We start from the raw sequence: 23,245 nt of genomic DNA, 5'->3' as shown, positions 1-23,245 counted from the left end.
CAGCTGTATACTTGAAACTATACAGCAAAGTGAATCAGTTATAAACATACATATATCCACTCTTTTTAGACTTTTTTTTCCCATATAGGTCATTACAGAGTATTAAGTAGAGTCCCCTGTGTTATACAGTAGGTCCTTATTAGTTACCTGTTTTATATGTAGTAGTGTATGTATATCAACCCCAATCTCTCGATTTATCCTCCCCTTTCCCTCCTGGTAACCGTAAATTTTTTCTTACATCCATGACTTTATTTCTATTTTGTAAAATTCTAATAGCAGATGAGTTGATTTCTCCCCACTGGAATACTGTGGACGAAAGTAGTGGCAACCACTTTCCATAGAGTGCTTTATAGTTTACTATGCTCTCTTGTACGTTTTGCTTAACATATCCCTTTATATAAAAAGGGAGATATCCCTTTTTATTGATGATACAACTGGGGGTCCGAAGCTGGTTAAACAGCTTAGCCAGAGCCATACACCCAGTGAGCACGGAGCCCGGTGCTGGCTTGGATCTCTGGTCCCATCTGCCTGAGGGATGGGGGGTACACCTGTCACTCCTGCCACCTTGGGAACCAAGGAAGCCTGTAATGGTGTGTTTCTGTTCTGCTCAGAGTTGCTGCCTCGTGAAGTTTGATATTTACAGTTTCCGGGTTTGGATTTTTTTTCTTCCCTAGGGGGAATAAAAGTACAATGTGTGCTTATTATTAAAAAAAATGTTTTGTTCAGAGTATTAAGCTACAAAAAAAGAGAAGAATTGGGTAAAGTCAAAGAATTTCCCGACAATCCATCCCATGCTTATAAATTTTGAATCAGGCCCTAGCTGCCACAATTGGTGCCACACACGTTTGTCATCTGGGCCATCGCCTGACTTGCTATTCATTAAATTCAAGCCACTACTTGGTGATGAGAGTCTTTATCAGATAGTATTACTCATGCCTGCTATACTGAATTTTTTAAAATTTCACTTATAATTTCAATTAAGTTTTGAGAGCTGAAACTTCAGTAGGCCCACAGAAATGATTCTTTTCCCATTTAGAATTATTCAAGTATAAAATCTCACAGCAAATTTGTCAAACTTAGAGCTTTCATTTTAAATCCACTCGACCACTGTTTCAGGAGAGTCCTAAGATCAAGGCCTGCTTTTTTTTTTTTTTTTTTTTAAAGAAAATGAGTAGAATGTTTTTCTTCATCCCCTAAAAGCAAGTGAACAAACAAAAAAAGCATTAATCAACAAATATTTACTGAAAATCTGGCATCATTTTATTAAAGTGCTGGCTCAAAACTAGAGAAAAATATAGATGTGGGAAGCAGATGAAGAGGTTTGAATTCCAGTTGTGTTTCTCATTGAGTAACCTATGCAAGTTAGGCACTAAACCTCAGTTTCTTCTTCTGTGAAGTGGGCATAACACCTGCACTGAAATGTCATTACAGGAATTAAATGAAACATAGACTGTTACATGTCTGGCAGATAAATAGATAGTCAATAAATGGAATTATTACATGGCTATTGAATGCCTGTTGGCCCTTTCCTCCAGGGCAATGAGAACTTGACTTGGGCTACAAGCTCCCAAAGCCCGAGGGGGTGGACAGGACTAAACCCCAAGAGCGGCCAAAGGAGCAATGAGGTCCAGGAACTGGATGAAAGCAACCTCAAGTGAGGAACCATCCAGAAAACCCAAGAAGGCAGAAACCAAAACCAGAGTGAAGAGTCTGGAGTGGGGACCAGGCAGCTTGAAGTGTGTGGTCGAGTTGACAGAACTGAGAAGGGCTTTCTGAAACAGTCTGCGGGGGGCAGGGCGTGGATAAGATGAAACCTTCTAGAGGATTCCAGGCCAAGCTAGGTCAGGCAGCCATTGAGGATGAGGAACTCAATAAATGAACAGCAGACTTCTATCTTGGAGGGGTCTGCATTTCTAATTGACCTGCAGTCAGCACCATTCCAGATAGTGTTTACTTCTCAAAGTCCATGCCTTCAGTGCTGCTTAAAGTCAGACAATATTACATTTGTTCTCTGAATACAAATTACTAGTGTTGGGAACCCATAGCTTCTGAGCCAGCCACCCAAATGGAACCCTTCTTTGGTGGTACTTGCTCCCTGACTCCGAGACTCAGGGAACTCAGGGTCAGGAGTCCATTTGCCCACCCAGGGAGGGCTTCTCACCTGCAGGATCACAGGTGGCGCCTAACCCCTGCAGGGACACCCATCCACTGTGTCACAAGGAGGCCACCCCATTGGTTAGCAGCCCTGAGTTACAAAGTCACAGTAAAGTCTGCACTCTTAAAGCCCCTCTGTCCCCACAGGGATCTAGTTTCCTGTACCAGCACTTAACACACCAGATCTCCCTGAGATCAATTCTCCAGGTAGCTGGCTCCTGCCTTCCCTCACCAGAGCTATGCTTTCAAGGACTAAATATCACTGTTCCCTTCAATCACTGAAGTTGGTCCTAAAAGCTTTGCATCCCTAATTATGTTCATCTTGACATAGTTAAAATTGCAAGCATTCATCTTAAAATGTAGCCCATGAAATTAAACTTAGTAATTCGCATATGTTCTGAATATATAGGTCCTATAAACCCCTCTGTGAACACTGTGGTTTATTTTGTGTACTAATATTGCACTAGATTTTGAGCCAACCCTGTAACACTCCAGGTTCCTAATTAAGTGTGTCATCAAAGAAAGTCAGGATTTTTTTTAATACTAACTGCTTTTTTTCATCCAATGTATATGTAGTTGGTTTGGTTAAACCCGTTATTTCCTGGTGTTAAATCCATCATTCTTGTAAAGCTTCTCAGATCTTTATGAATACGGCTTTTTAGCTCTCTTTTAAGTTTTGATCATTTTGAAAATCTGATAAGAATTCTTCATAATTTCAACCAAGGGATTACTAAAAATAGTTATCTGTACATAACCATGAACAAGGTCTGTGCCACACAACCAGGGACCAATAAAACTCTTATTAGACTACAACTGTTATTTTTCCGAGTAATATTGAATGCCATTGATTATTGATATTAGTCAATAATATTAATTTAGCATACTGTTGATAATGGCTTTACTGTCAGTACTCATCACAGGCATACTGAATACAGTTACTTAATATTTACTATGTGATTTCATTAATTGACATTCTTTGCACATGTTTATTTTATGAGTTATGAACTTGCCCATGGTAAGGGTATACTCCTATTTTTTGTTTTAATTTTTATTTTATTTCAAATTTTTATTTTATATTGGGGCATAGTTGATTAACAATGTTGCTAGTTTCAGGTGTACAATGAAGTGATTCATTTACACATATACATATATCCTTTTTCAATTTTTTTTCCCATCCAAGTTATTATAGTACATTGAACAGCATTCCCTGTGTTACACAGTAGGTCCTTGTTGGTTATCTATTTTAAATACAGTAGTGTGTACATGTTAATCCCAAACTCCTAATTTATCCCTCCCCCAGATGTGTTGTTCAGTTGCTAAGTCATGTCTGACTCTTTGCAGCTCTATGGACTACAGCACACCAGGCTCCTCTGTCCTCCACTGTCTCTCAGAGTTTGCTCAGATTCATGTCCATTGAGTTTGAATAAGCTCTGGGAGTTGGTAAAATGGACAGGGAAGCCTGGCGTGCTGCAGTCCATGGGATCGCAAAGAGTCAGACATGACTGAGCGACTGAATTGGACCGAATTGAACTGATGTCCATTGAGTCAGTGATGCCATCTAACCATCTCATGCTCAGCTCTCCCTTCTTTTGCCTTCAATCTTTCCCAGCATCAGGGTTTTTTCAAATAAGTCAGCTTTTCGCATCTGGTGACCAAAGTATTGGAGCTTCAGCATTCATCCTTCCAATGAATATTCAGGGTTGATTTCCTTTAGGATTGACTGGTTTGATCTCCTTGCAGTCCAGGGGACTCTGAAGAGTCTTCTCCAGCACCATAATTCGAAAGCATCAATTCTTCAGCATTCAGACTTCTTTATGATCCAACTCTCACATCCATATATGCCTACTGGAAAAACCATAGCTTTGATTGTACGGACACCAAGATACACTCACTCCTTTTTGAATGTTTTCAGACCTCATGTTACAATTATAGAATTCAGGTATATATGAGAAACTTTGTAAAATGTTTCACTGAAACTAAAGTATACTCTGTTGATTAGCCTTAGCAAAATGGAAATCAGGACACCTTTAGAACAGGAGGTGTCCACTGGTGCCTTCCCCTTCTTGGGCACAGCAGGGGCCACAGCTGAGTCACTTGATAGTTCTTCATCTTGCCCATGGTCATCTTCTCCTTTGCAGGATGCAAATGTGCCCCAGGGAGGCAGAGAGGTGTTGGGTCTACATATGGTCAAGCCTCATCTCACCTTCCAGATTTCTCTACCCACTCATTACAGTTGCCTTTCAGAGGCTCTGCCCTCTCTCTACAATCCAACTTCCACATGGTATACCTCCCTTCTGGCCACAGCCATTCCCATCTCATAAACTATGTACTTACTCACTTATTTGTTTATTGCCTGCCTCCTCCACTAGAATGGCAGCTTCATGAGTGGAGGGACAGGATGGCTGCACCAATTTACATTCCCACCAACAGTGTACTAGGGTTCCCTTTAAAGGCTGTAGTCTTGGGTTAGGGTGGGGTGGGGGTGGGGGGCAGTTGTTTGTGTGTTTTTATTTGCATTCCATGAAAGAAACTAACAATTCATCTCTGAGTTTGAAAATTTCAGCCAGCAGTTTACTCTGGCTGAGGGAAAAGATAAGCTCAGGAAGCTATTCTTTTTAAAAGTCAAATTTCAGAGACACTTTTGCTTTTCTTAAAATTTTCTTAAAAAGACAAATTTTAAAACTACTAGATTTTTGCCATGAAACTCCCAGAGGCTTAAAAGTAGAGCATTCTTGATAAGTGATGCAGTGGCTACTGGTGCAGGCACAGGGCCAAACGGTGTGATACAGCTGTCTGTCACAGGTGGTGCCCAGCTGTGTATATGATTATTTACTGGTTCCAGTGGCTGTTGGGCACAGTAAGAACATTCCTATATTTTGTTGAAAAAAAATTATGCTATTTGCCATCAGTTCAGTTCAGTTCAGTTCAGTCGCTCAGTCGTGTCCAACTCTTTGCAACCCCATGGTCTGCAGCACGCCAGGCTTCCCTGTCCATCACCAACTCTTGGAGCTTACTCAAACTCATGTCCAGTGAGTCGGTGATGCCATCCAACCATCTCATCCTCTGTCGTCCGCGTCTTCTCCCGCCTTCAATCTTGCCCAGCATCAGGGTCTTTTCCAATGAATCAGTTCTTCACATCAGGTGGCCAAAGTATTGGAGCTTCAGCTTCAGCATCAGTCCTTCCAATAAATATTCAAGACTGACTTCCTTTAGGATTGACTGGTTGGATCTCCTTGCAGTCCAAGGGACTCTCAAGAGCCTTCTCCAACACCACAGTTCAAAAGCATCAATTCTCAAAAGCGCTCAGCTTTCTTTATTGTCTAATTCTCACATCTGTACATGACTACTGGAAAAACCATAGCCTTGACTAGACAGACCTTTGTTGGCAGAGTACTGTCTCTGCTTTTTAATATGCTGTCTGGGTTGGTCATAGCTTTTCTTCGAAGGAGCAAGCGTCTTTTAACTTCATGGCTTCAGACACCATCTGCAGTGATTTTGGAGCCCCCCAAAATAAGCTCTTTTACTGTTTCCATTGTTTCCCCACCTTTTTTGCCATGATAGAACCAGATGCCATGATCTTAGTTTTCTGAATATTGAGTTTTAAGCCAACTTTTTCACTCTCCTCTTTCACTTTCATCAAGAGGCTCTTTAGTTCTTCACTTTCTGCCATAAGGTGGTGTCATCTGCATATCTGAGGTTATTGATATTTCTCCCAGCAATCTTGATTCCAGCTTGTGCTTCCACCAGCCCAGCATTTCTCATGATGTACACTGCATATAAGTTAAATAAACAGGGTGACAATATATAGCCTTGATGTATTCCTTTCCTGATTTGGAACCAGTCTGTTGTTCCACATCCAGTTCTAACTGTTGCTTCTTCACTTGTATACAGATTTCTCAGGAGGTAGGTCAGTTGGTCTGGTATTCCCATCTCTTTCAGAATTTTCCACAGTTGTGATCCACACAGTCAAAGGCTTTGGCATGGTCAATAAAGCAGATATTTTTCTGGAACTCCCTAGCTTTTTCAATGATCCAGCAGATGTTGGCAATTTGATCGCTCTTTCCTCTGCCTTTTCTAAATCCAGCTTGAGCATCTGGAGTTCATGGCTCACATACTGTTGAAGCCTGGCATGGAGAATTTTGAGCATTATTTTGCTAGTGTGTGAGATGAGTGCAATTGTACAGCAGTTTGAGCATTCTCTGGCATTGCCTTTCTTTGGGATTGGAATGAAAACTGACCTTTTCCAGCCCCGTGGCCACTGTTGAGTTTTCCCAAATTTGCTAGCATATTGAGTGAAGCACTTTCACAGCATCATCTTTTAGGATTTGAAATAGCTCAACTGGAATTCCATCACCTCCACTAGCTTTGTTCGTAGTGATGCTTCCTAAGGTCCACTTGACCTTGCATTCAAGGATGCCTGGATTCAAATCTGCCTCTTTCTGGGTATGAACTTTCAGCAAGTTACTTAATGTTTCTGCGCCTCATTTTCTGGATCTATATAATGGAAATTGATAATACCTACTGTTGAGGCAGTCCAAGCACAGATTGGAAAAGAATTTCCAGACACGCAGCATTTCATAAGGGAGTGAGTTTATTAAGAACAAGCAGCAGAAATAATGTGGGCACTGAGAGTGCAGTGGGTCAACCTCCTGACAGACCAAGGAGAGTCAACCATTTTTCGTGGGTTAATAACCAGTTTTTATAACCTCAAGACAAAGAAAATTCCTGCTGGAAGGTTTGTAGTAGGTGATTGGTTAGGGTGCCATAGAGTGACTACTGGGGTGGGCATTTTTGCCTAATTTGGGGTCAGGAAGCCTGCTGGCAATGGTCAAGAGGGCTTTTGGCAACAGTTACCAAGGGGCTCAGCCACTTTCAGAGGTGGCCTTGGTTCTGGGCTCCACTTCTGTGGTCTTGGGGCAAGGCCTCCCACCTGTGGCCTTGGGGCTGGACTCAACACCTACTTGCAGTGTTGCTGCAGGAATTAAAGATGATTCACATAATGTTCCTGGTGTCATTCAATAAATAATAGCCATTATTATTTTTATTGTCTGATCCCAGTTTAGGTTATAACCATTTCCAAGGGAATTTTCTTTGCAAATAGCACAGAAGGCATCATCTGAAGATTCTAAAGGTACTTTCCTTTCTCTCTGCTGTATCCACTCTTCTACTGAGAACTCAAGACCAAAATTTCCCTCAAGGATCCTCACCTCAGGCTTCCCTGGTAGCTCAGCTGGTAAAGAATCTGCCTGCAATGTGGAAGACCTGGATTTGATCCCTGGGTTGGGAAGATCCCCTGGAGAAGGGAATGACTATGCACTCCACTGTTCTGGCCTGGAGTATTCCATGGACTGTTTAGTCCATGAGCTCACAAAGAGTTGGACACGACTGAGTGACTTTCACATCCTCAGCTCTGCCTGAGAGCAGCTCTTCAGACCACAGTGTTTATTTCCTTATTTTGCACTTTTGAAAGAGTGAGAAAGAGGGTGGAATCCAAGAAAGCACCCTTAAGGGTCTTCCCAAGACCCCATTAAAGAAGAATATAAAAGAATATAAACCAAGGAAGAACCCTGTGTTTTGGAAAGTCAACATCAAAATGGTTTAGAGTTTACTAAGTAGAGACTGAGAGGAGGGGTGGAAAAATATCCATTTCAAGATAGAATTTACAGCTGCAGGATTATTAAGTGTTTTCAGTAGGCCTCCATGAATGCTTTTAGGCATCTTCAGAACGCAGTGCAGAAGTTCCACACTGCCAACAGTGCATACACAGTGCACAACTTGCCCTGGCTCATTTATGAGCGACAGAGCTCATTTATAGCTTCAGATTGACTATAATTTAGGCCACTTTTATTAAAACAATTATAGGGAATTGCATATAAACACTGATCAAATGCTGTTTCCTACCATCACAGATGCTTCTTCTGTTTTTTATTAGCTGAATGGATTCACTTCAAAAATCTACTGGATAATGATCATAATGCTTAGCCAAAAAACAGTGATAAAGCAACATTAAATATACTGTATACAGATGAACAAAGTTGGAGGATTTCATATAAAATAAAAACAAAAAATAAGCACCACCATGATTCCTACCTTGGAGGAAATCCTGAGTGAGGCATGCAGACAAATGCAGAAATGGTTACAGTTAAAGTGGATAGAGATATGCATAGGCTAGTATAGAGCAAGAGAGTGTTGTTAACCAGGTGCTTGTCATAGAGCAAGAGAGTGTTGTTAACTAGGTGCTTGTCATAGAGCAAGAGAGTGTTGTTAACTAGGTAGGCGACAGGATGGGAACTACCTCAGAGTGTGTTTCCTGTCATGTCCCAGCCCAGCCAGTGCCTACTGGTGAATATATCAATGATCTTTGACTTTACCCCCAGGTATGAGAAGAGATTTTTTTTTTCTCTCAGAATGGAACAACATGATCATATTTCCTTTTTGATATGGAAGAAACCAGTTATAAAGAATTTCCATTGGAATTAAATTCTTTTCTTAAAGGTTCTTTTTGATATGGACCATTTTTAAAGTCTTCATTGAATTTGTTATAATATTGCTTCTGTTTCACGTTTTGGTTTTTTGACCAGGAGGCATGCAGGATCTTAGTTCCCTGATCAGGGATCAAACCTGCACCCCCTGCATTGGAAAGCAAAGTCTTAACCACTGGACTGCCAGGGAAGTCCCAGAATTAAATTCTTAAAACTACAATTCTACAGGCAAGAATCTTTATTCCTTCATTAAATTCATCCTTTAATGAATATTTATTGAACATTTGATATGTGCCACAGACAGTTCTAGGCTTGAGAGAGTCAGCCAAAAAAAAAAGAAAAAAAGACATAATCCCTCCTCTCCTGGGAGGGACTGATAATGAACAAAACACACAAGTAAATAAGTCATATAGTCTGTTAGAAGGTGATAAGGGCAACCTAGAGAAAAAACAAAACAAAACAGGGACGGATGAGGGTGAAAAGCAGAAGCAGGAGAGTGAGTGAGAGGAGTTACTTTCTTAAGAAAGATGGTCATAGATCATAGTGAGTTTGGCATTTGAAAAACTGAATGACCACTATGAAAAAGAAAGAAAACTTGCTTCCATGTCTCATTACTAGGGAAAAAAAAAAAAAAAAAAAAGATGGTCAGAAAGTCTCTCTTTAAGAAGGTGACATTTGAGCAGGGACCTGAAAAAGGTTTGGACTTGATTGCACTGATATCTGGGAAGCTACATTCCAGGCAGCGGGCCACGCAAAGGCCCTGGAACAGATGGAGTTTGAGGGGTCAGAACAGCGGCGGGGAGGCCAGGGTGCCTGGAGCAGAACCAAGGCCACAGTTGGCAGAAGAGTGATGTTCGCTGATCAGCAGCATCAGCATCCTGGGAACTGATCAGAAATCATAACTCAAACTTATGATTGCCGGGGGAAGGAAGTGGGGAAGGGATAGTTACGGAGTTTGGTATGGACATGTACACACTGCTATACTTAAAATGGAGAACCAACAAGGACCTACCGTATAGCACCTGGAACTCTGCTCAATGTTGTATGGCAGCCTGGATATGAGGGGAGTTTGGGAGAGAAAGGATACATGTATATGTGAAGGCTGAGTCCCTTCACTGTTCACCTCAAACTATCACAACATTGTTAACAGGCTATACCCCAATACAAAATAAAAAGTTTAAAAAAAAAGAAATGCAGATTCTTGCACCCCCAACCCAGATCTATGAAGTAGAAACTCTGTTGTGAGGTTGGGGGGGGAGGGCGGTTTGCTGGAGAAGGTGAGACCCAGGGGATTGGTTTTGACAAGTCTTCCAGGTGATCCCAATGCTGGCTTAAGTCTGAGAACCACTACCTGAGAGCTAGATCCTGAGCCCTCTTTCCCCCCTGTGGTATCTTTTCTGGACAATCTCATCAAGTGCCATAGGTTTAAATGCCCTCTGTGTACAGTTCAGTCACTCAGTCGTGTCTGACTCTTTGCAGCCCCCCGTTGAGCAGAGTTCTAAGTGCTCTGCAGCATGCCAGCATGCCAGACTGCAGCATGCCAGGCTTCCCTGTCCATCATCAACTCCCGGAGCTTGCTCAAACTCATGTCCATCGAGTCGGTGATGCCATCCAAGGATCTCGTCCTCTGTCATCCCCTTCGCCTCCTGCCTTCAATCTTTCCCAGCATCAGGGTCTTTTCCAATGAGTCAGTTCTTTGCATCAGGTGGCCAAAGTACTGGAGCTTCAGCTTCAGCATCAGTCCTTCCAATGAATATTCAGGATTGGTTTCCTTTAGGATTTCCTTCCTCTGTGTATAGGCATTGCCAAACTTTTTCCTTTTCCACCCATATATCTTTTTTAGTTCTAATCTTGCATATCCAATTCCCATCTCAGCAAACAGCCTAACCAACTTTCTGTTTGAATCAGAACCCTAGAAATCTGCTGCACTGAGCCCACTTTATTCATGATGTGAATTATAGTGAATTCTTGCCATTATAACTTAGGGTAGGTCTGATCTATACTTGATGGCAGAAGAAAAGTCATCACATCACAAGTCATCACTTAATCACAGTTTTCAGCCCTATCTTAACTCCAGGAAATGGAATTGCTTTCTCCCCTGGGCCTCTGTTCTCTTAAATCCTGGGCCCATTCCCCCCACAATGGCTCATGGTTCCAATACAGTCTTCTTGCTTGCTTGCTTGAGAGATTGATGATTGATGTCACCTGCACAAAAGCCTTCTCTATTAGAAGTTTCAACTGAGAGAGAAATACTTGCTGAGAATTTTTTCCATTCAATTTCACAAATATTTCTCTTAATGCCCTTTCATAATGCGGTGATGGGCCCACAAATAAGTAACAAATACTAAGTTCCCGTTGATAGACACTGTATTAGGAATAAGGGAAGTAATGCCTCCTAATTTAATACTTGACCATTGGACGGTGAGTTGAGTGAGGGTCAATAATCTCAACTCTGAACTCAGACCGCTTAAGTTTGATATTTGGTTGTTGCTTACTTGTCCTCTGTTGGATCTGAGGTGGGTTATAAACCATCTCTCTGCCTTATTCCCTTCCCTCCAAATGGGGTTCATAATAGTACTGCCCCCCCCAGGGTTGTTGAAAAGATTAAATGAATTATTGTATGTAAAGTGCATAAGCAATATCTGGCATTAAGTGCCAAGACTTAACTATTGTTAATACATATTTCAGAGCAAATAAACAGAAAGGGTTTGGTGAGAGAGTTAACCTATGTCCTTGAGTGTACTTCTGATGTACACCAATTTTATAATATGGTACTCACTGTGATACAGCTGCTCCCAGGGCTCCAAATGACATTAATTAGCTTGTGATGTTTTGATTGATTCTTGTCTGTGTTTCACGAAGACTTGCCCTGGGTTTTCACTGCCCTGAGTTGAGGCAATCTAAATCAGGATTCCCAACCAGGAAAAAATAATAAGCAACAATTTCATGTAATGAGAACATAACAAGATTATAAAACATAGCTATTTTAAAATAGCATTGCTATTTAAAAAAAAAATAATGACATAAAACACAGCTATTAGATGATTTCTTCATATACCCCAGGGACTGTGGACTTAAGTGCTAGCTATCAGTCCAGGAGAGGAGATATAATTCTTTTTGATTGAAATGGCTCAGAATTGGCCTTTAATTGACCAGGGAGTAAGAAGAAAAAAGGATTGGGTATAAAAACATAATCGGGTTTACTTAAAGCCAGTCAAGGACTTTAACCTGCCCCCAAAGGGGTCTTGCTTTATCTTCAAAATCTGGTGAAAGTGTAGAAAGAAAACATGCCACTTTTGTTCTCCAGAAACCTAGAGAACCTGGAATGTAAAACAGTGTCTATTTGGTACAGGTTAGGAACTAATATAACAATACAACATACTACCCTCTTCCTAGATGCCTTCCAAGTGTGACTCAATGAATACCTTTTAAAAATTAAATTTATTAATTTTTTTTCTGTGCTAGGTCTTCATTGCGGTGAATGGGCTTTTCGTTGCCATGTGTTGCCTTTTTCTAGTTTTGATGAGTGGGAGCTACTCTCTAGTTGCGGTGTACAGGCTTCTCATTTCAGTGGCTTCTCTTGTTGCAGGGCACGGGCTCTAGAGGGTGCGGGCTTGAGTAGTTGTGGTGCACATGCTTAGTTGCTCTGCAGTAACTAAGTGATCCAACCAGTTAGCTGCTCTGTGGCAACCAGTGATTGAATCCATGTCCCCTAGGTTGGCAGGCAGATTCTTAACCAATGAACCACTAGGGAAGTCCTTCAATCCACAATTAAAAGTGTATATCAAAGTAAGCGCATGGCCCTGCTCACTGAGATTGCCTGTATATGTCATGTGTATTAGTATGTAATGGTCAAGTTTGGAAGAAAAAGAGCTCAGAGTCACAAAAGGATGACTCCGGGTTCAACTGTGAGGAACACAGTCCCTTTGGCTTGTTATTTCACCTTTTAAAACCCCAGGTTCTTCATCTGTAGAAGAGAGAAAAATAATTTCCACCTCATAGGACTCTTGTGATGATCAAATTCATGAATGTTTTGGAAAGTTCTTAGCATGGTGCCTGGCACAGAATGTATATACTCAAAATAATATTAGCTATCAACTGTGGTCAGTTATATGGTTTTGAAAATATTTAATATGTATTGAATCCATGGTCTTAATAAGGCTAGAGAGAGAAATGGTTTTTCAAACATATTTATTTGGCTGTGCTGGGTCTTAGTTGCAGCACACAGGATCTTCGATGTTTGTTGTGGCATGTGGAGTCTAGTTCCCTGACCAGTGATGGAAACCAGGCTTCCTGCACTGAGAGTGAGGCGTCTTAGCCACTGGACCACCAGGGAAGTCCCCATCAGGCCAGTTTTAAAGGTGAAGAAACGGATGCCAAAAAATTAAGAGACTTGTTCAATGTCACACTGCACCTTCAGAGCAGGAGTCTAGGGCTCCTCCATGCTACAGGTTCCTACAGAAGGATTATGCAGCCCTGACTCAGATCCACCCCACACTGGTGTCTGTCCTCAGCTGGGCAGATACACAAAAGAAAGAGTGGGGACCATCTTTCTCCACCATCTGTGCTACTCTGGCTAAGATCCAAGCTGAGGCATCTTCTCCTAACTGTTCCATGTATTGCCCCGAGCTTGTTAGGAAAGCTGTGACTTCAGATCCCAGAGTTAAGAACCATGTACTTTCTATTAGTGAAGAGTGTATAATTTTTGTTCTGCAAATTTGGGCATTAAAAAAAAAAGTCATATTAGTTTACTCCTCTAAGCCCAATTAAATCTATGTCCTTCCTCACCAAGGTGGCAGGAATTTATTCATTTTCTCCTCTCCCCCAACTCACATTCGACCTCATGACATAAAAAAGGTCTCTTGTCATTGGTCCAGCACGGATGCCACTGAAATGCTCAAGGACCTGAGAACATGAGGTCCATTTTATATTGCTGTTGTTCAGTCGCTCAGTTGTTTCCAACTCTCTGCGACCCCATGGACTGTAGCCCACGAGGCTTCTCTGTCCATGGGCTTCTCCAGGCAAGAATACTGGAGTGGGTTGCCATGCCCTCCTCCAGGGGATCTTCCCAACACAGGGATCGAACCCAGGTCTCCCACATTGTAGGCGGATTCTTTACCATCTGAGCCGCCAGGAAGTCCAAGAATATTGGAGTGGGTAACCTATCCCTTCTCCAGCGGATCATCCTGACCCAGGAATTTAACCGGGGTCTCCTGCATTGCAGGCGAATTCTTTACCAGCTGAGCTACCAGGGAAGCCTCCACTTTATATCACTTTTATTTATTTGGTTGCGTCGGGTTTTAGTTGCGGCATGCGTGATCTTCCTTGTGGTGTGTGGGCTCTCTAGTTGTGGCACATGGGCTCCAGTAGTTGCAGCATGCCAGCTTAGTTTCCCAGTGGTATGTGGAATCTTAGTTCCCCAACCAGGGATCAAACCTGCGTCCCCTGCACTGGAAGGCAGATTCTTAACCACTTTACCACCAGGGAAGTCCCATTCAGGTCCATTTTTAAAGCCAAAGATTCCTGCCTAAAATCCTTTGCTGTGCCTACGACACACCTCCTAGAATTGGGTACCTTCACCCAGTGTCCTCATGCTACCCTAGCAGATGAGCAGCGCCCCTTGAGGCACTCTGTAGACATGCAGTATGGGAATTTCCATTTGCTGGTGGCACCCCTTTCTTCTTCCTGGGGTCCTACTGCCTTTCTCCACCCTTTTCTCCATCCCCCATTTGCAAGTAGAGGACAGCACCTCTCCTCTACTGGAGACTTCAACTCCTTTCAACACAAAGCTCCCTAGCTCTGTATGAGAATCCCACATTATCAGGTCTCAAAATCCTGTTTGCTCTCTGGAAGAACAAAAGGAAAGTATTTCTCCTTCCTTCTGAATCTTCCCCAGTACTGAAAGCAAAACACAAAGGCATAGGTCCAGAAACTGGCCTTCCATGTTTCTTTTTTCAGTTTAATGCTTCAAAAAGCATCACATTTGAGCTTAAAATGGAAACATTTTCTATTCTTTCATCACAACCACAGGTTAGGGCTGGCCGATGGACCAACGCTTCGCCAAGGTCCTTTGATTCTTTATGTCTTTGCAAGAAACTGCCTGAATTGTCAGTCTTGGAATTGGCTTCTCTCCAGAAAACAAACCATTACAGAATTTGGACTGGCAAAGCCTGTCATCCATTAACTCCAAGGATCAATGCTGATGAAAGAGAAGATAGATTCCTTTCATATTTTCATTAACCTCCAGATAATTTAACTTTAAATTTTTATCTCATTAATCTACTTTAACCATGGCCAATTTCTCTCAGTACTTCAAATGTAGTTTTACCTTTTCTAAATTTTTATCCATTCTCAGTTTGGGGTCCAAACACAAAACACTTAGGGGGTAAAGAGAGCCTGCATCAGGTACTAGCCCAGGCCATGGGGTCAGAGTGAGAATAAAACACTAGAGGCCCTCACAGGTACACACTAATATTGCCTGGTCCTGTTCTAAGTTTTTCCACATATACTGATTCATTTAATCCTTACAACAACTCAATAAGGTTGGTAGTATTATGAGTCCCATTTCATAGTTGAGAAAACTGAGGCACAGAGAGGTTAAGACACTTTCCCAAGGTTGCACAGCTAGCAGGTGGCAGAGGCAAGAGCCAAGTCTGGAAGTCTGACATCAGTCTGTGCCTTTAACATGCAGCTTTGAGTACCAACCATAGTTAAGAAGGAAATAAACAGGCTGATGATACAAAGAGCAGATGGGGAGGTCACTTCCCAAGTGCCTATCAGGGAAGGCTATCTAGGAGGCAGCACTTGAGCTAAAACCTGAAGGATGGCAAGGAGCCAGCAATACAAACAGTGAGGGGGCGGAGGTGAGCATTCTAGGCAGGAGAAACAAGACAAGCAAAAGCCAAGAAAAGGAAAGAGACATTCAAGGGCAGAAAAGTGGCCTGGGTGGCAAAACATAGCGAGGGACTTGGAGAATAACATGGGATGACGATGGGGTGGATGCTTCAGGAGCTGTGAGAAGCCCAGATGGTTGTAAGCAGAGATAGGACATGATCTGAGTTGCTTCTACAGTCACTGGCTGCTGGGGGAATAACAGGACGAGCGAGAACCAGGAACATAGGGGACCTGGAATAGGGTTATGGAATTCAAGGGGAGAAAGTGATGGTGGAGGTCTGGTGGCAACAGACAAGGATGGATGGATAAGGAAGGCTTGGTGCTCAGGACTTGTCAGGCATCTGAAGTGAAGACTTCATTCCTAAGAGCCAGGGAAACCTGGATGGGTTTAAGCAAAGAAGTCCTGTGCTCAGATGTGGGTTTCAGCAGAATGACTCTGGGTGGTGTGGAGAATGTGTTTGAGAGACAAAACTGGGATCCAGTCAGGAGGCTGCTAGAGACACAAGGGTGAAAGGTGATACTCACTGACCAAGGGGCATGGGTTACTCGTGCCACAAAGATTAACCACCCAGCACTAGGCACTGGAACAAATCAGACAAGGTGCTGGTCTCAAGGAACTTTCCAGAGCTCTTTATGAGGACAGGCTTGGTGATATCTTGACAGTGAAAAATGAATGAAAGGAAGGAGAGGAAAGGTCCTTCTCTACCTGAGGGGAGAGAAAGGATGCTGTTTTGTAAGATAGGGAACCTGGAAAGAGGCTTTGCCTGTGGGTCAACTTGAGTTCAGGACAAACTTGAGAGTTCGATGGCCACAGTGGAAAGGCAGGAGGTAGATGTAGATGGAACCCCAAGACTCTTCTAAGAATGCAAACTAACAGTTGGAAGAGAAATGTTACTTTTGAACATCTCCTTAATTGCCACCTGCTAGGTGTTGCAGTTTAAACAAATAAGCACCAGAAATAACCTGCTTCTAAAGAATAATATTTCCCCTAAGGGCTTCAGAACACAAGAAGATGGGTTTCAGTGGCAACATGAAAGAACTGGGCTTTGCTTAAGAACAATCCCCAAGGACTTCAAAAGTACATCCCTTTCAGCTTCCCATTGCTCAGATTCAGACAATCAAGTCCTCCACCCAAGAGCATGGTGATCACCACAGCTTGAAATAAGATGGGTAGTCCTTATCATAGGTGTTAACCTTTCCCTCCAACATTATCTGTACACAGCAGTATACCTTCTGTTGACTGACAGACCTCAAGCTGTCAAATATCTTTCCCAGAGATCTTTAGAGAACACACAAGCTGTGTCTGGTAAGATCAGTTGGAAGACAGGAAATGTGAGATTTCTTTTCATTATAACATAAAGTTTGTAAGTTTTCACTCCTGCCAGTGCCCTGGAAATAATGGTCCAGTACACTAGAGTCTCCATCAAACCAGGGTGAATGGGGAACCAGCCCCTCCCTTGAAGGATGGATCGGTGGATGGATGGATCCTGGGAATTCAACAGAAGAGTGAGTTCTAGAGAAAGATTTTACCTCTGAGGCAAGCTGGCTTTTCCCCCTTCACTAAGCGGGTGCTCCTGTCTGCTTCTCCCTTTATTTCATCAACCGTGTTTTGACAATTCCTGAAGAAAAAAAGAAAGAAAAGAAAACGTGTCTAAGGCAAATTGAGCTCCTGAAGCAATAAACATTTAGACATACAATGTGAATTGAGTTACTGTTCTCTGTCGGGATAGTCTCCCAGTCTGTTTCTCTTTTTTGAAGAGAGACCGTGTCAGGCCGTCTTCCTCCCCCCGGGCTCTGAAGGGGAGTCTCCCCTCCGCAGTAATTGTTGCGAATTCTGACAATAGCCCACGACTAGGTTATCTCACAGGAACTTCCATTTCCAAAGAGTTGAGGGGAGATTAATGCAAGAAAACTGGACTAGATCAAGGGTGAAGAGCCGACCCTTCAGCCAAGTTTAACCAAGGTAGCCTTTTCCTGGGTCTCCCAGGTGGGAGGGGGGCCTCTCGCGGTGAGTTTCGGTGGGGTTTGCTGGGGACAGAGTCGGGGTCCTCCGGTCCGGAATCCCCGCTCTCCTCCGCACAGCCTCTGCTGTTCGGCGGCTGATTCAGGACCTAACTTTGTCCAGATCGCTTGCGCAGCAGAGAGGGAACCGGGGACTCGGCCAGCTCGGGGGTACCGGGGACCTCCCGGCTGGGCTGGGGCCGGGCCCGGCCGGGCGCGTTCATTGTTGTCTCGGTGCGGGCGGCGCTCCGGGGCCCTGCGGCGGGCGCGGGAGGCGGCGGCGCGCTCCGCCGCGCGGGGACTCGCCGGAGCCCGCCTATCGCCCGGCCTCCCGCCGCCCCGAGCGCGCTCGCCGTGCCCGGGTGCGCCGCGCGGGGCCGCCCAGGATGCGGCGGGCTGGGCGCGGCGGCCCGGGGCTCGGCGCGCGGGCGAGGGGCGGGCCGGCGGTGGTGCGCCCTGGCGCGCGGCCAGGCTCGGCGTGAGCGGCGCGAGCGGGCGATGGGCTGACTGGGGACCCGCGGGGGCGGCGGGGCGGCGGCGGCGGCAGCGACGGGGGCGGGGGCGCGCCGGGGCCGGCGGGGCGGTTGCGGGCGCCGCACGGCGGAGGCGGAGGCGCCGGGCGCGGATGCCACCGGGTAGGCCCCGGGCCTGCGCACCCGGGGCGCATGGGACTCCCGTTTCGGTGGATCCGCCGCTGCAAACCTGAAGTTCCTCGGCTCCCCGGGAAGCGCCACGAATAAAAGGTAATGTGTCTTTGTTTCCCGTCCGCGATTGCCGGCAGGCGATAGATTCTGCAGCACTTCTGGGTCCTTGTCTGGCCGGTGAGAGGGGCATGACACTTGTGCTTTACTGAGGACACGGAGCACTGAATGCTGAAGATGTGACATTGTTCCAGTGCACACCCTTACAGTGCACACCCCACGTGCGGACAGACTCTGCTCCCTCCCCCCACACCCACTTTCTTGGGCACCTTGATCTCACTCAGGCTGGATTAACCCGGGGAGAAAGGAAAGGACGTTGCTGCGGGCAGACCTGGGCTGGATATTTTTTAAAAACTCATTTGTCTGTAAGTGACAGGGTAGTCCTTCTTTGGGGGCAGGCGGCAGGCTGCAGATCGAGTCTGCTAAAATGGACTGCTCGTCACATTCCAAATGGCTGCAGCAAGTTCGATGCAGGGAGACAGTGGGAGGAGGGGAAGAGGGAAGCCCCTTCAGGACGGGGTCATTTAAAAATGACCAAACGCCGTGCTTCTGTATTGCAAGCAGCGGCCCCAAGGTGGGTGCATAGTGCATTTAGGAAAGGCGAACCGTCCCTGTACTTTGAAAGCTGTGTGCAAGCTGCCCGTGTGTCATCAGGAACTCGGTGCTAACCTCGTTAGCAGAGTAACTGCTCAGTAGATTCAAGAGAATTTCCAAGGGATGGCTATTCTAATAATCTAATGGCGGTGGCTTCCTAATAGACACACTCCTTCTGAATGATGCGGCCATGCCGGTCCCCCGGAAGCTCTGCTTGCTGCGAAAAGGCGATCCAATGCCAGTAAAGGACTCCCTGACCCCACCGTGAAAGGAGGAGGTTCTTTCTCCCCTATGAATGGAACATCCCAATAGAGGTTGCTACCGCTGTTGTGGCTTCTCTCAGTTTAAATCCTCACAGCATCTCATGAAAGGGATTCTCAGAACACCTAAGCCAACCACCAGTTTCTAAATGTGAGCTGTTCAGGGCGGATGGCTTATATTAGGTGTTGGCATAGACTCAGCTGTATTTAGACCCCTGGTCAGGCTGACTTGATCTGTATTTTACCTGAGTGAGTTTTGAACAGCTATTCACATCCCCCTGACACCTCAGCATCTGCAAGTCTGTGTTTTTTTTTCTGAAAGCATGGCTGTGATGTTCTGGAGAGCACCAGTCCAAGAAAGAGCCAGGGGCAGACTTCTGACTTCATTAAGGGAAGCCATTGCTGACCCTGGGGGCACTGTCTCAGGAGTTGGATGCAGAAATCTGTTCCTTATACTAGTTAGAACTTAGCTCCACATGTCATCTTTTGAATGTGCCACGAAGTGGGGAGTTGGGGAAGACAAACATTTCATTGTTTCTGGTTTTTAAATTGCTTCAAGTTCATTCATAGCATTTGGCCCCTTTTGGAGTCTGGCTTGGACAAGGTGGGAAGACCAAAAACAAACAGTTCCAATCAGTAGACATCTGATTTTGGTTCTTCAAGTGTTCATCTCTTGCAACCAGAGGGCCAGAGGATGAACCTCTTCTGTTGGCCAAGGGATCCTTTCTGCTGTGAATGAAATCTGGGTTTACTTAAGGCACACCAGGAATGGGGGGGTCTTGCTTCAAATAGGTTTGAATCTCTTCAGTCCGGAAAGGTTGTATGTGTGTGTGTTAGCCGCCCAATTGTGTCTGACTCTGCAACCAAATGGACTGTAGCCGACCAGGCTCCTCTGTCCATGGAGTTAAATAGCTGCAATTACTTTATGGGAAGCAATATTTGGACTTGCTTTGAAATCAACACTATTGTCCTGTTAGTGAGTACAATGTTGCCTCCAAATAACTTGGGAAAAATGTGATGCTGGATGTGTTGTAGAAGTAACCTTTTAGAATAACAACATTAAACTCTTCTTGTGTTAAAAAGGGAACAATGTTGGTTGAAATGAGGATCGGAAAATCCCTCCACCCACTTAAAATTTTTTTATTGAAACACAAGTGATTTGCAATCTTATTAGTTTCAGGTATACAGAAAGGTAATTCAAATGTGTGTATACACACACACACACACACACACACACACACACACATATATATTCTTTTTTAGGTTCTTTTCTGTAATATGTTATTACAAGATATTGAATATAGTTCCCGGTGCTGTACAGTAGATAACCTAATAGGTTATCAATTTTAAATGTAGTAGTATGTATATGTTAACCCCAAACTCCTAATTTATTCCTCCCTGCCTTTCCCCTTTGGTAACCATGTTTGTCTTCTGTTTGTGAGTCTGTTTCTCTTTTGTAAATGAGTTCATTTGTACCATTTTCTTTTTTTAGGTCCTGCATATAAGTGATACCATATATTGTGTTTATCTTATTTCACTTAGTATGGTAATCTCTGGGTCCATCCATGTTGCTACAAATAGCATTATTTCATTCTTTTTAGTAGCTGAGTAATATTCCATTGTGTGTATATATATATATATATATATATACCACATCTTCTTTATCTGGTCATCTGTCAGTGGACATTTCGGTTGCTCCCATGTCTTGGCTATTGTAAACAGTGCTGCTATGAACATTGGGGTGCATGTATCCTTTTGAACCACATTTTTCTCCAGATACCTACCCAGGAGTGGGATTGCCGGATCATATGGTAGCTCTGTTTTTAGTTTTTTAAGGAACCTCTACACTGTTTTCTATAGTGGCTGTACCAATTTACATTCCCAACAACAGTGTAGGAAGAGGGCTCCCTTTTCTCCACACCCTCTCCGGCATTTGTTGTCTGTAGACTCTTTAACAATGGCAGTTCTGACCAGTATGAGGTAATGCCTCATGGTAGTTTTGATCTGCATTTCTGTAATAATTGGCAGTGTTGAACATCTTTTCATGTGCCTGTTGGCCATCTGTATGTCTTCTTTGGAGAAATGTCTGTTTAGATCTTCTGCACATTTTTTTATTTCTCCACCTACTTTTATTCTGACCAAGTGTGATCTGCCACTGCTGTTGCTAGTATTCTTTCTGGCACTTGAGCTAATTTTATTAATAAGACTTGTTATTTATGGCATAGGGCCGCTTTGTTATTTGTAGACGTCTTTGCCAAGTCCCCTGACAGCCTGGCAGGCGGCAAGTGCCATTAGCATTATCTTGTTGTGGGGGGACCCAAACCTCTTGAGGCTCGGTGAGTTGCTGTTTTTCATCCGTGAGAAGTGCCCCCCAGATGTGGATGTGCTCAGTTGTATTGCAGTGTCCAGGGTATAGTCTGAGATCAAAAGATAAACCAAGAATGAGTCTGAGGGACTTCCCTGGCAGTCTAGTGGTTCAGATTTCAAGCTTCCACTGCAGGGAACATGGGTTCAACCCTGGTCGGGGAACTAAGATCCCACATGTCACACAGTATGGCAAAAAACAAACAAACAAACAAAGGAATACATGCTAGTATGGGCCCTGGAACTTGGGGAAAGGCTCTGTGGACTACTGGGGATGCCAGAGTTATAAAGGAAAGGGCTCCTGAGTCAGGCTCGATGGGTTGATGCGTGAGTGTGATCCATCTGTAATGGGGGAGGCAGTGATGAGATGAAAGGTCCAGGAAATAGTGTATTGAGGGGGACCTGTCAGGGTACCTTGGTCATATAGTAAATATGGGGTTGGACATGACTGCCTCCCGAGGAGATCATTACCAACTTTACTGCATAAATACACCGTTTGTGCTCATGTTATTAATGCTAGCATGTGTGTCTTAAGTAAAAGACTTCCAGTTCTGTTCATGTGTCATATATTCACCAGTTATAAGAGTTGCGTGTAGCCTGACACACCAAATGACTGGAAATATGATCAGGCAATTCAAAGCTCAAGTTTTGTTCTAAGAAATTTTTGCATGTGTCAATACTTCTTTAAAAAGAAAAAAAAAAAAGAAACTGTAACTTCTGGAGAATTTCCATTTAAACTAGGGGAAATGAGAAAGACATGCTAACAGTTAAATAGGTTATGAAGTTAGTTTAAACCACATTCTACACAGTATCAGAATATATAAGTCTAGATTCACCAATGGCATTCTTTCATGTTTTTTGTTTATTTCTTAAGACTTGTCTCATATCTTTTAAAAATATTTTTGATTTATTTTTAAGATTATTATTATTTTAAAAGTAATTTTATTTATTTATGTATTTTTGACTGTGCTGGGTCTTCGTTTCTTTGTGCAGGCTTTCTCTAGTTGTGACAAGCAGGGCTACACATGCAGTGGCTTCTCTTGCTTCAGAGCACAGGTTCTAGAGCACAGACTTAATGGTTGTGGCACATGGGTTTAGTCACCCGCGGCATGTGGGATTGTCCCACACCAGGAAGTCAGTCTATGTCATATGCACCTGCAGGTGGATTCTTAACCAGTGGACCACCAGGTTATATTTTTGAGTCTCAGCTGACATGTCATTAAGCTTTGTGGCAGGAATTCTCTATTTGGATGTATTCATTGTAAAAAATTCCAGCATCTCTATTAGAAAAGATCTCTGAGACCTCACAGGGAGAGAAACCATGGGCAAAGATCTTTTATCTAAATTTTAAAAACAGCATTCTTCTTGAGCTAAAGATGCAAAACAGGGACTGCCTTATGGGATGAGCATGTACTCGTAACCTCCCCAGGACACTGGTTAACCGTTCTCTCCATCTTGCCTATTTCTGATTCCTTGCCATCTATTGCTCTCTAAATAGGTAATTAAAGTAACAAAAGTAGACATTGGATGTCTCCTAAAAGGTAGGAGTTGATGTGAGAAAAGGAAGAGAAGGGATCATTCCATCAGTTACATAGGATACGTAGGTGCTTGAACATTTCCTACAATAAGCAAAAATCAAAGCTGTAAAGAATCTGGGGAAAGTAGCCACTAACAGTTTCACCTGTTGGAGAAGGGTGAGACTTGAGTATTTTACCTTGTTCTGTTTATTCTAGCTGTAGTCAGACTGAAGTGTGTTGGCGGTATCTTCCGTTTTTGTTTTTGGTTTTCCCGGGAC

The 23,245-nt window shown here is 43.7% G+C and overlaps 1 protein-coding gene across 5 annotated transcripts in view; it reads left to right on the top strand.

Annotated features, from left to right (window-relative positions):
- FRMD4A (FERM domain containing 4A) overlaps positions 1-23,245 on the top strand; it is a 509,371-nt gene that overhangs the window by 240,823 nt on the left and 245,303 nt on the right. The window contains exon 1 of one of the 5 annotated variants that reach the window (XM_043884601.1): positions 17,365-17,493. The exons of 3 other annotated variants lie outside the window; for them this stretch is intronic. The gene's annotated coding sequence lies outside the window, so the exon portion shown is untranslated. Of the gene's footprint in view, positions 1-17,364; positions 17,494-18,065; positions 18,275-23,245 lie in introns of those variants that run through there. One more of the 5 variants, XM_043884600.1, reaches the window with a different exon arrangement.

This window comes from Cervus elaphus, chromosome 23 (assembly GCF_910594005.1).
Source record: "Cervus elaphus chromosome 23, mCerEla1.1, whole genome shotgun sequence".
In the NCBI taxonomy this organism is placed as follows: Eukaryota; Metazoa; Chordata; class Mammalia; order Artiodactyla; family Cervidae; genus Cervus; species Cervus elaphus.
This window is presented reverse-complemented; position numbering and strand designations above follow the sequence as displayed.